Source organism: Lontra canadensis, unplaced genomic scaffold (assembly GCF_010015895.1).
Source record: "Lontra canadensis isolate GAN:19392208 unplaced genomic scaffold, GSC_riverotter_1.0 scaffold39, whole genome shotgun sequence".
Lineage (NCBI taxonomy): Eukaryota > Metazoa > Chordata > Mammalia > Carnivora > Mustelidae > Lontra > Lontra canadensis.
Window position 1 is genome coordinate 9,334,111 of NW_022631033.1, and position 12,825 is coordinate 9,346,935.

The 12,825-nt window shown below is 34.1% G+C and overlaps 1 pseudogene; it reads left to right on the forward strand.

Annotated features, from left to right (window-relative positions):
* Positions 1-1,616: 1,616 nt before the first annotated feature.
* Positions 1,617-6,588, forward strand: LOC116874939 (annotated as a pseudogene).
* The last annotated feature ends 6,237 nt before the right edge of the window (positions 6,589-12,825 follow it).

A 12,825-nucleotide genomic window follows, 5' to 3' on the forward strand; every position in this document is an offset into this window, starting at 1 on the left:
TGGAAGTTGAGGAGAAGAATAAAGCATCTCCTTAGTCCTAGGGGAAAGTCAGAGGTCTGATGCCAGTGGAGAATAAGAAAGAAATATGAATGCCTTTCCTAACCTCATGATGAGGTGACAGCTGGTTTCTCACACAGGGGCCTACTGGGATATGGATAGAGACAAGCCCATCTCAACTAGGGCAGGCATAGGATTCACTGCTCCTGGGGAAGTGCACATGCAAAATCTTCTGGAAGAGAGAGGAAACAGGCCTTGAGTTCCTCACCGATACAAAGCAGTAAACTCTTATTGCTGAGCAAAGGCAGAAGTAACTTTCTCCTTACAGGAGACCAACATTAACTATAGGGCAGAATTTGCTGCCACTGATGGAAAAGAGGCAGGAACTCTGAGAAAATTCACTCCCTGATGATGACTGGGCTGGGCAAGGGGAGACAAGAACTCCCCAGCCCAAAGCTAAGCACAGCAAGGTCATGAATAACACCTTGTGCATAGCATCAGCATCTACCACTGGGGAAGGGCACCACTCTTTGTGATTCAACAATACAGGAGCAACAGAGTCAGGAGGGAAAGACAGACAAACACTAAGAAAGTTCTCCAGAGACCCATAACTCACAATAAGTATACAAATTATGACCCATCACTAAATGAATGTGGAGTCTGTGGGAACTGCAGACAATGGCAAAGACGTCAAAACACATGCCAACAAGACACAGCATATTTCAAACACCAACTATAACCACTCCAGAATAAAGGCCTAACAAAGAAGGAGGGAGCACACCCATTTTTGGACATAAAAAACATATACAACATCTGCTTTTCTCAACTTGATGTCTAAAACTTATACTCACTCTTTCTAAGAAAAATTTAAGTCTCTCCATTAGACCAGACACCACTAAGGAAAGACTCACTGAATTTAAAGATAAGTTCAAATATTCAGAGTGAAATACAAAAATTAAAAAAAAAATCAAAACAAAAGAGCATTCAAGATATGTGGGAAACAGAAAATTAATGTTCATGTATTTTATTGATAGAGGGGAAAAAGGAGAAGAGAATGGCTGAGTTCTTTCAAGGCACGATGGCCCCAGATTTCCAAGACAAATCAAAGACCATAAAACACATAACTAATAAGTATAGGTAACTGCAACAAGAGAAACACAAAAAGAAGAAAAATGTTAGAAAAAGTTAAAGTCAATTTTCTGAAAGAAAGATGTAAAGAGAAAATCTGGAAGACATTAAAGAAAAATCAACATTGCATACAGAAGAAGCAAGACAAGAATTTAAACATTCATTTTCAGAAATTGTGCAATACCAGAAACAGTGTGGAAGTGTCTTTAAAATACTTAAAGAAAAATATTTCAACTAGCCCTTCTATGCCAAGCAAAAATATCCTACTTGGTCAAGATTAATAGAAAATAGAAGCAGGTATTAAGAGGATTCATATGTTGTGTTGAAGGACATAGGGTTTCAAGCAGCTAGTATAAATATTTTGAAGGCCTAAAGGAAAACATGACCTTACTGAGTAAACAGTTTGGAAACTACAGCAAATAAATGGAGGAAAAAAAAATAACACAGATTTCAGAAACAAAAAGTACAATAATCAAAATGAGAAATCCACTATGGGTTGTGAACAGGAGCCTGGAGGGAGAGCTAATCATCAGAGACCTGGAAAGTCCATCATTGAAATGATCTCATCTCAAGGTATGAAAGACTGAAGAAAAGATCATCAACAAAGGTTTAACCAACCCATAACTGGGTCACAGGAAGAGAGGACTGAAATTAGAGCAAAAAAAGAAAAAAAATGTTTGAATAAAATGACTGTTTCCCCTCACACACAATATAATTTAAAACATTCAGTTATGTTTTAAGATCCATGCATATAAGCAGACGCTAACTAGGATAAATACCAAGAAAATCATATCATGGTAAAACTACTGAAAAATAAGGTGGGGGGGCGGGTTGAAAACAGCCAGAGAACAAAAGAACTATCACATACAGAGCGACACTGAAATGAATGACGGCTAACTTCTCATCAGACACCACAAAAGCCACAGGCAATGCAATACTATCACTAAAATGCCAAAAGTGAGGTTTCAACAGAGAATCCAGGAAAAAAAATAATGAGGAGGAAAATTTACAGTTAAATAAAAGTTCAAGATCCAGGCCATAGACCTGTACTAGAAGAAATGCTAAATCATGTTCTTGGGGCAGAAAAAGAATGACACCAGTTGGAAACTCAGAAAAGCATAAAAAATGGCAAACATATCAGAAAAATAACAATATTTTTTCTGTTGATTTCCTGAAAGCAAATGTCTGTTTAAGAGAAAAGAGTAGCATTGAAGGTAGAACTTCAACAGTTTGTGGAAGGGACTGATAGGAAAACAAGTCAAAGAAAACAGCACAGAGCATGTAGAGTGCCAGGCATGAAATGACAGAAAGTGGGAATTTGGAATCAAGAGTGAAGTGGAAGGTAGAATAAATATTAACTCTTAATAAATATTGAAAATTCGAAGATGTATAAGGTGAACTCTAAAGAAGCTACTAAAATAAAATATATGTAATTGAAAGCTAATAGAATATAAAATAATAAAGTAGAATCAGACATTAAGAGGAGGCCTACTTATGTATGCTTGTTACTTTATAACAGTGGTGTTAAGACATTTCAATGAATTAAGAAAAACATAGTCATGTGGATAACCTTACATTTTACCTTTACTTCACACTATATGCAAAAATGACAGAAATTACCTTGAAATGAACCAAACTATGCTCTTCCATTTCATCTATAAAATATTCTAGGAGAAAATATAATAGAGACCCCTATTTGCATTGGGATAGGTAAAAGATTTCATAAGGAAGATATACAAAGCATAAACTAGAGAAGAAAAAATAGATAAATTGGATTTCATCACTTCACCCTATTTTAAAGCATTTCTAACAAAACAAAGTAAAATTAAAGATCAGTAGAAAATGTTAGCAAAACCATTACCTGATACAATTTCTTCAGAATATGTATAAATAAGTTTAACAGTTCAGTGAGAAAAGCTTACTAGAAACGTAGAAAAATTTTAACAGATACACCACCAAAAAACAGGTAAGGGGAAAAGAACACATGAAAAGATGCTCAACAAAAAGTCATTGGGGAAATGCAAATTATAATTACAATAAGATGCCATGACATACCTATGAGTATACCTAATGCTAAGTTTTATATGTGTATGTATCATCTGCTGACTAGAGCAACCAGAAATCACAGAAAATACAGGTTCAAGTGCAAAGTGGTACTACCATTTCTCATCTAGATAAGCATACCTTATGGGCACCTGGGTGGCTCAGTCCTTAAGCCTCTGCCTTCAGCTCAGGCCCAAGCTCCAGGGTCCTGGAATCCAGCCATGCATCTGGCTCCCTGCTAGGTAGGAAGCCTGCTTCTCTCTCCCACTCCCCCTGCTTGTGTTCCCTCTCCCACTATGTCTCTCTGTCAAATAAATAAGTAAAATCTTAAAAAAAAAAAAAAAAAAAGATAAGCATACCATGAAAACCTATCAATCCACTGGAATTAAGTGTTAAATTGTCAAGCAATATATCAAAACAAAACACACACAAAAACAAAAAAAAAAACTTATCAGTCCTAATTATCTATCCCATAGAAATGAAATTACATGTCCACATAAACATTTGAATTAAAAACTCATAGCAGGTATGTTTCTAGTAGTCAAAAGGTAGAAAAAGCTGATATGGCTATATCAGACAAGGTAAATACTTCAAGATAGGAAGCATTACCTGACATAACAGAATTTTTCATAATGGAAAAATAATTACTTCACCAGGAACACATTACAACCTGATGTTTGCATATATCTAATACATCTAATAAGAGAATGTCAACATACATGAATCAAAACCAGATAGCTCCTGGGGCAGAAATCGACAGCTCCAAAATTATAGGTGGAGTATTTAACTCCTCTCCCTTCATAAATGATAGAAGTAGACAAAATTAAGAGTAGAGAATACACAAACAATTCTATGAAAACTGACTTAATTGATGTTTACAAATATTACACTAAGATGTACAGAAGATATATTCTCTCAAATGTACACTCACCACACTTTATTTTAAGCTATAAATTTTTTATACATATACAAGCTCTTACATTGCATATTTAAAATTTATAAAGATGTAATCTAATAAACTTCAAGATCAAAATTTTTACCAAAAAAGTATCAAAACAGTTAAGTTAGAAATGAATATAAATTCAATATCCAGAAAAAAAAACCCAATATTTGAACATTTAATAAAACTCTGCTAAATAATCCACAGGTCATACAAGAAAATATAACTGAACTTACAAGATATACTGAATTACATGAAAAGGAAAATATAAATTATCAAACTTGGGTGATGTCACTGAACTATAGCTTATAGACATATTTATAATGCCTACAGGCAGAGAAAGTTATAAAATCAATGACCAAAGATTTTTCCATGGGGCTCCTGGGTGGCTCAAATAGTTGAGTGTGCTACTCTTGGTTTCTGCTCAGGTCATGATCTCAGGGTCATGAGATCAAGCCCTGTCTGGGGCTCAGGATGGAGTCTGCTTGAGATTCTCTCCTTCTCCCTTTCCCTCTGTCCCTCCACCCACTCATGCATACTCTCTAATAAATAAATAAGATCCTAAAAAAAGATTTTTCTATGAGAACCTAGGAGAGGAAGAACAAAATAAAGCTAAAAAGATTTAAAAAAAATAGAAATAAGAGAATAAGTAAGAATAACAGGTTAAAAAATGGACAAAATAGAATAAATCAAAATTTGATATTTTGAAAGGTTAAGAATGTTGATAGGAAACACTAACTAGATAAATAAAAATAGATTAATATTTAAACAATATTACATAAAGCTCTAGCTCCTATAGACATTAAGTACATGAGTGACTTGATGCTAATGAATTTGACAATTTAAACTAAATAAATGACATAAAAACATCAAAGCAGACTATTAAAGAATCATATGTGGCAAACCATATATCTATAAAACAAATTATTTATTTAAAGGTTTTTTTTTTTATTCATTTATTTGACAGAGAGAGAGAAAAAGTACAAGCAGGCAAAGTGAGAAGGAGAGGGAAAAACAGGCCCCCCACTGAGCAGGGAGCCCCATGTGGGGCTCGATCCCAGAATCCTCAGATCCTGACCTGAGCTGAAGTCAGGTGCTTAACTGACTGAGCCACCCAGGTGCCCCAAAAGAATTGAATTATTAGTCAAAACCTTTCCTCAAAGAAAACTATATATCCAACTTATTTCATCGGTAAATTCAGTTGGGTAGTTAGGGAAGAGTAGCCCCAATTTTTCATAACTTTTTAAACAAAACAGAAGAAGAGGACGTACTTTTTACTTTACAAGGACAGTTTTACCCTGACATCAAAAACAAAATTATTACCAAAAAACTGTAAAATTAATATCCATCACACACATAGTCCCCAACATTCTTAATAAACTACAAGGAAATCAGATCCAGTGATATATCAAGATGATAATATGCCATAACCAAGTGAATGTCATGAATTTTAATGATTTGATCTAACATATTGGACTAAATATAGGCCAAATAGAGGCAGAAATTGGAGAGGAAGCATTATTACCTGTGGTATGTATTAGCCCTAAGGATGCCTGCAAATTTGGACTCTTGTCAAATATTCCTTGTTATACTAACTCAGTGCATCTATGCTAGATCCACTTACATGAGACCTGCTAAATTTACTCTAACAAACTGAACATCTGTAACTCACGGTTGAGATTCATTATGGAGCAATCCTTAACTTATGTGTAACCTGAAATTAATGAGATGCAGCTGAAGGTTTCCCAGGTCTGATGGCTTGCTTTAATTAAGACTGTCTGAACCCATGGAGCCTCGTTTCTTACATCAGGGCAGGCACGCTGATGAATGTGTCTGGGCGTCATCAGCCATCCAGAACTGCACTATGCATGCTATGTTGCCTGATTCATTCCCTCCTTCAGAGCTAACTTGGTGCTGGCCAAATGTATCTTGTAAATTTGATTTGGTTTAAAGCCAAAACCACTGGTTCTAGCCAAGCAGATCAGGCATTGAAGGAAGACTGTAGAATTATGGACTGATTGAGCAACATCATTCCCTTATTTTATAGCAATCCATTGGAAAACAATATTAGAAAAAATTTAAGTCATTCACATGAATATTAACCATGCTAAAGGGTCAAGGGGCCACCTATACAAAACGTGTGTAAGTCTGACAAGCAAGCAATTCAAAAAATTAAAGACTCCAGTCATGAAGGATGGATGACACCATGAGGTGTAAGTGGCCTGCAGCACTTGCTTGGAGTTGAGAGGAGTTTGCCCTTGAACCCCAAACCTTTCCTCAATGGCTTAACAGGAAGTAACGGTGCCACTAAAGTGGAGAATGGAGTACACAGGCTACCTGGTATAGACAGATGGCTACGTGCACACACACAGAGGGCGCACTGTCTGGACACCTGGGTAAAGTTTTAGTCTGGTGTGATAACTAACGTCCTTTATATCAAGGGTATTGAAGAGGAACAAGATGGGGAAATGAGAGACTAACATATTTTGCAGGGATTTATATATATGTATATTTCTAGATAATTTTTTTCAAAAAATGGATTAAAGACAGGAAATAAGTTTTAAATAAATGGATAAATTTTGCTGTTTAGGAGTATTCATTTAAATCCCAGTTAAGCACCAAGCTTTCGAATGACGTGAAAAATGTTCTGATTTTTTTTTAATAGACAAAAGTTGCAAATAAGTAAGTCAACTTTATAAAAGAAGCCAAAAATGAGAAGATTCACTCTAACATATGTAAATACTTTGTACAGAGCCTTAATGGTTTTAAAATACTATTAAGCCAAGAAAAGATAACAAACCATAAGAGTGGTCAGAAATGGACATAACTATCTTATGTCCATTTACAAGTCATATTTTTTATGATTACATTTATAAATCTTTAAATGTTATAAATTTAAACGTTGTTAGATCATCAGTGGAGAAAAATAAGGGAATTATGAGAATTGGATCACTATGTGGAGATAAATGAAGTGAGACTTCTTTTATCACTTCAAATTGTTTTTTTTCTCCTGTGCCTACTTAAGTTTTATTTATTTATTTTTTAAATTTTTATTTATTTATTTGACAGAGAGATCACAAGTAGGCAGAGAGGCAGGCAGAGGGAGAAGGGGAAGCAGGATCCCTGTTGAGCAGAGAGCCCAATGTGGGGCTTGATCCCAGGACCCTGAGATCATGACCTGAGCCAAAGGCCGAGGCTTAACCCACTAAGCCACCCAGGTGCCCTTTAAATAAGTTAAAAAAAATATATATCTCACTATGCATTTTGTTTGTATTAAATGTTTTTACACTAAGTTTAAATACTTAAAATGTTTATATCTCAGAAAAATTTTTTTATAAATATTTCACTTTAAACTGACATTGATTTGTCACTTTTTCTAAATGTATCATTAACATAAATATTATTTATTTAATATGCACTTTTACACAGAAAAAAACCAAAACATTTAATAATACCTTTGGAGAATTGTTGGCAATTATTTGAACAATTTGCAAGCCACGTGATAAAAGGCAAACAGTAATCTAAAGTGTTTTTAGTGATATATCAAGCTACCAACTTGATTTGATCCTTTCAACTTCTGTGAAAGCAAATAACTGGAAACCATTTCACATACAAATGACTTAAAAGTTAATCATAAAAGTCATTCACTTTGGCAATTTCTGTGACAATGATTAAGTTCGGGTTGTTTATGTTTCTTTTTCTTTTAAAAAATATATATACATATATATATGTGAGTATGTATTTATGACTGGACACATGACAGATTCTCATTTCCACGGTACTTATGTTCTATAACGTTGCTGTGAACACTCAATTAGCAAATACAGAACCACTGCTTCTAGGGTCAATGCAAGGTCAGTTTCCTGCAAACCTCTGGCAACATTTTCATCAACTTATCCACATAAAACCTTATTTTATGTGTGTCTAAGATACCTTATTTAACATTTCTTAAAATTAATTAATTAATTGCATTCTCTTTGAGTGATGAAGCCAGAGATTTGGGAGGTCATTTTCACTGTGCAGTTGTTTTGTCAATGTCTCTGTGAGATGAGCAACTCTCAGCATGGAAAATCTGCTCTTGCACATAATCCTGTTTCTGTGTAGTACGCATCAGGTCATCCCCCACCCTCCAGCAGCCTCCTGACCTGCAGAACTCTTATTTTCCCACACTTAGTGGGAATATATTTTTATTTTTTATTTATTTGTATTTAATTTTTTTAAGATTTATTTGAGAGAGAGTCAGAGAGAGAGCATGAGTGCACACACAAGCAGGGAGTAGGACAGAGAGAGAGAGGAGAGATTTTCAGGAAGACTCTGTGCTAAGTACCCAGAGGCCAAAAAGGGGCTCAGTCTCATGATGCTGAGATCATGACCTGAGCCAAAACGAGAAGTCAGATGCAAAACCACCTAAGCCACCCAGGCTCCTCTCTGCCAAGTTTCTAAAAAAACAAGGAAGCAGCCATGAAGCCCACGGGCAAGGATATTGGAAGTTCTTCTTTACTAAGACAAATGTTAATGTCAACTAAGATGGATTAATTGAAATATAATCTACAAATTTCCCACCGATGTGCAGTTTACAGCAATTCAGACCAAATAACCTCATAGCTGTACAACTGTTTTGGTTTTGTTTGCAGCTAAGCAACCAAGGCTCAGAGTTCAAGTGAATTGTCAAGTCACACTGCTAACAGGTGGGAGCGCTGAAGACTGAAGTTAATTCCATTCGATTACATGCAAGAAGTTTTTTGTTTTTTTTTTTTTAATAATTTAAAACTTAGGAAAAATAAAGTTACATAAAATATTACTGAAGGGCAGGGCTCCTGGGTGGCTCAGTCTCTCTCACAGTCTCTCTGTGTCTCTGTGTATACTAAAATATATATTTTAGTAGTAAAAAAAAAATTACTAAAGGGTATTTTATGGGCAGGGTGCTCTGATTTAATTATTTAATTCTTATATTGTCCACCTATGTTTTAAGGCATTATTCCCATTTTACAGTAGAGAAAATTTACAAAGAACTTAATTTGTTCAAGTTTGCACAAACATCAGTGGTAGAACCGCAGTAATATTCATTCTGATTATTCTTCCAAACGTCAGAAATCTTATAAAAATATATGAAGACTGGGCCCACAGGATTTCCAAATATACAGCATACCCACTTTGTGTCTCTGAACCATAATATGGTTACTTTTTTATAATTAACCAGTTTTATAAATCTTTAGGTCATCTACATATAGGTTTGTGCAGATTTTAATTTTTTCTTTTTAGTTTTAAATGCAAATATTAATGAAAATAGTTTACTAATCCTACATTAGACCTCTGGAAATGGAGCCAGAAAAATATTTATGAAGTGTAAAATTGAAATTTAAAAAATATACAACTAATCTCTGAATATTCCAGCATGTAAGTTGAAAACAATTCAAATAAAGTGATGACACCTTTTCTAATTTTATTGTCAAAATATCTTTAATATACATGTTAGCGCTAACAAATCCTTTTCACTGATTATTTTCACCTATTTCATTTACAAGTTAAAACAAAGAATCATGGGAAAATTAATACTGAAGATAGATTAAGCAGCTAAAAAAAATCTATTGAGATTTTGAATTGTGGAACTTTTAAATATTCTTCTCTAACTCTGGTAGGTAAGAATTATGAAGATATGATAGGATGCACTTCATGTATTTAATATTTCCTAAGAAAACCCCCAAAGTAGAAAACAGCTCAGTTGCCATAAGTTTCACTTGTATTTTAGACTACCTTGCTATTTGTTCCATATTTTACAGGTATTAAAAAGGGATAGCAAAATAAATTAATTATAGAAGACACCTGCAAGGCAATAGGTGTATAAGTCTGGAGTAAAACATTGCTAGGATGATAATGAGGGACATTTTGTAATTACACAGTGATTAACTGCTATTTCTATTTTCTTGTCTGGTTGTCATAAACAGTCCTTTTTGAAGTTGCATTAATATGAACATTGAAAGAGAATACTGATGGCTCTTTTGAATAACCAGCATGTTTTGCTTGAGGATTATGCAAGTCACTTCTTAAAGTCTCATTAAAAGATAATATTTAAGCTGAACACTAAAAATTCTCAGTTAAAATTCAAATCAGTGAAGCATGGAGTGAGGAGGTAGCAACTTACTGGTTTACTGTGCACACTGTTACGCTATATAAATATTCCATTTGCATCGCATATTTTTATATATCAAGTATCTAGGACATCCTTTCTTCTTCTATTATGATATATGCATATATATTTTAGTATGTATGGCAGAATATTTCCATGCCAATTTGATGTCTATTTTGAGAGAAATTATAAAATTTTCAGTATGGGATCTGAATCCTCAGTATAGCAAAGTCTATTAGAGATAGGAGTATAAATATGAGAGCTTCTCTTGAATTCTGGAAAAAATCCGGATTTGGGAGAAGTTAGAGAAATAACTAAGAAGACCCTTGTAAACCTAGTGTCTGTATTTTATTGTGCCTTCTCACCTTTGTGGGAAGCAAACAAACAGGCTACTAACCAAAATGGCTTTAAGATCTGATGGTATTCCTTTACTTGTCTTGCTCTATTCTGTGCCGTTAGTAAATGGCTTTGTCAGGTTTTGTTACAAACTGAAGAGCAACTTTGATGTATTGATTAACAATTTTACATTTTAGATAATTTAAGAGGAACCCAGAAATTGATCAATCATAATAATACAAAGAAATGCCAAAATTAAACTTTTGGATGTCTGCCTACTCAACAGAACAGAAAATTTTCTTTGACACAAGAAAGAAATCAAATTTCACTAAGTGTGTCATGGATTATAATTCATAAAGAAAGCAGTAGTCCTCAAAAGGCAAATAAAGCTGAGAAAGAATTTAGGTGATCAAAACAAAACTCCGCTCACTTGACGCTAGCAGTATTTGTTTTCTATTCATATTTGTTTACAGAGAATTGGCTTGCTTCATAAATATAAAATTATGTTCAAGCAAAAAATACCTACATATACATAAACAAATAGGCTTGGAAACACTGAAGATTATTTACAGCAATATCTTTGAACTGAGTAGCAGATCAAAGGATGCTATGTCTTTGCGGCAATAGATTTCTGGTCTTAATCTGGTTTTTAAAGCAGACAATATTAACTTTGTAATGCGGATAATTAGAAATGCATGAAGGTGCAGACAAGCTGACCGTGCTCACATTTCATTTTTTTGTGAAGGTCTATCTATTTTGTTTATCCAAAATGACTTTCTCTCTGGAACTTTTCAACGATGAGCGACACTTCCCTACAGTACGCTAGTGCTATGATTTATTTTGAAGGGATTCTCATTAAATTGTACACTGCTGTATTGAAATCCATGATTACAGTGAAAATGCTGACACAAATATTTTCATATTACTCTTTAACTTGGCTGATTTTCTGTGAATATTAAATCAAGGACAAGAGCACACTCTTCTCCACCTGCATAGAGATGATGTCACATATATTATGTCATCCTGCATGAATATATATATATAAATAATATATACTTTATAATATATGCAAATATGGTATATATAAAGCACATTGTATATATACTTGGGGAAGAAAATGTTCCATACAAATGTCTAATAAAACTGTTATATTTATACTATAATAAAATATAAATATATATTTATATTATAGGTAGACTATTTAAAAAAATCACTACAGTCGTTAATATCTCCCTTTACAAGCTCAATAAGGTCTATGGAAATTGAACATAATATTTAAAATATACTTTATGTCCAATTTTTTATGTCAAATTTTAATGGCATGGTTATAATTAAAAATGTGGCTTACTAACATAGCTCATAGTTAAATTTCTTTAGAAAACACACTGAAACAATTCATATCCACATTTTGCCTAAATGTAAGTTGATAGTTAATTCCCATGGGTTCATCAGGAATTGTTCTCAATTTTAAAATATATGTCTAAAGAATTTAGTTATATTTTTTAAAAAATATTATATTTATTTCACAGACAGAGATCACAAGTCAGAGATCACAAGTAGGCAGAGAGGCAGACAGGGAGAGAGGGGGAAGCAGGCTCCCTGCCGAGCAGAGAGCCGATGGATGGATGCGGGGCTCCATCCCAGGACGCAGGGATCATGACCTGAGCCAAAGGCAGAGGCTTTTACCCACTGAGCCACCCAGGCGCCCCAATTTAGTTACATTTTTAAATGTAATAGTGCATTAGTTATTTTTCAGATATTGCTTATGGCATGTTTGGGAAATGTATCTTTAGTAACAATGAATTTTAATGAGTTTTTGGCTGTTTGAAGAACATTTTACAAGTGCAAATATATAAAATATGTAATTATAAAACATAATATGCTGTGATGTTTTATATACTATTTGTTTTTTCTCTCTAATTGATTTTAAGTGCCTGGATAGGACATCTACTGTCTCCTTTTTAAGGGGTGGGAGGGTAGGGTGTTATACCTCCTAAAATTGTGTGCCTTGAAAATGTGCTTACTACATATATGAGCGAATGGCTTAAAAAAAATTCTCAACGTGACAATACCATTATATACAATTGTGAGTGTCCTCGTCACTGGTCAGCAACTGCAGGACTAGATGGGGATGCTAGTCTATGAATGCTTTAGATGACTGCCTGGCTTGCTCACTCATTACCTAGAATGAGAGAAGCAGGGAAAAAAACCTGAAAAAGTTTCCAACCTTCTCAAAGAAACTTAGGATCCTTAC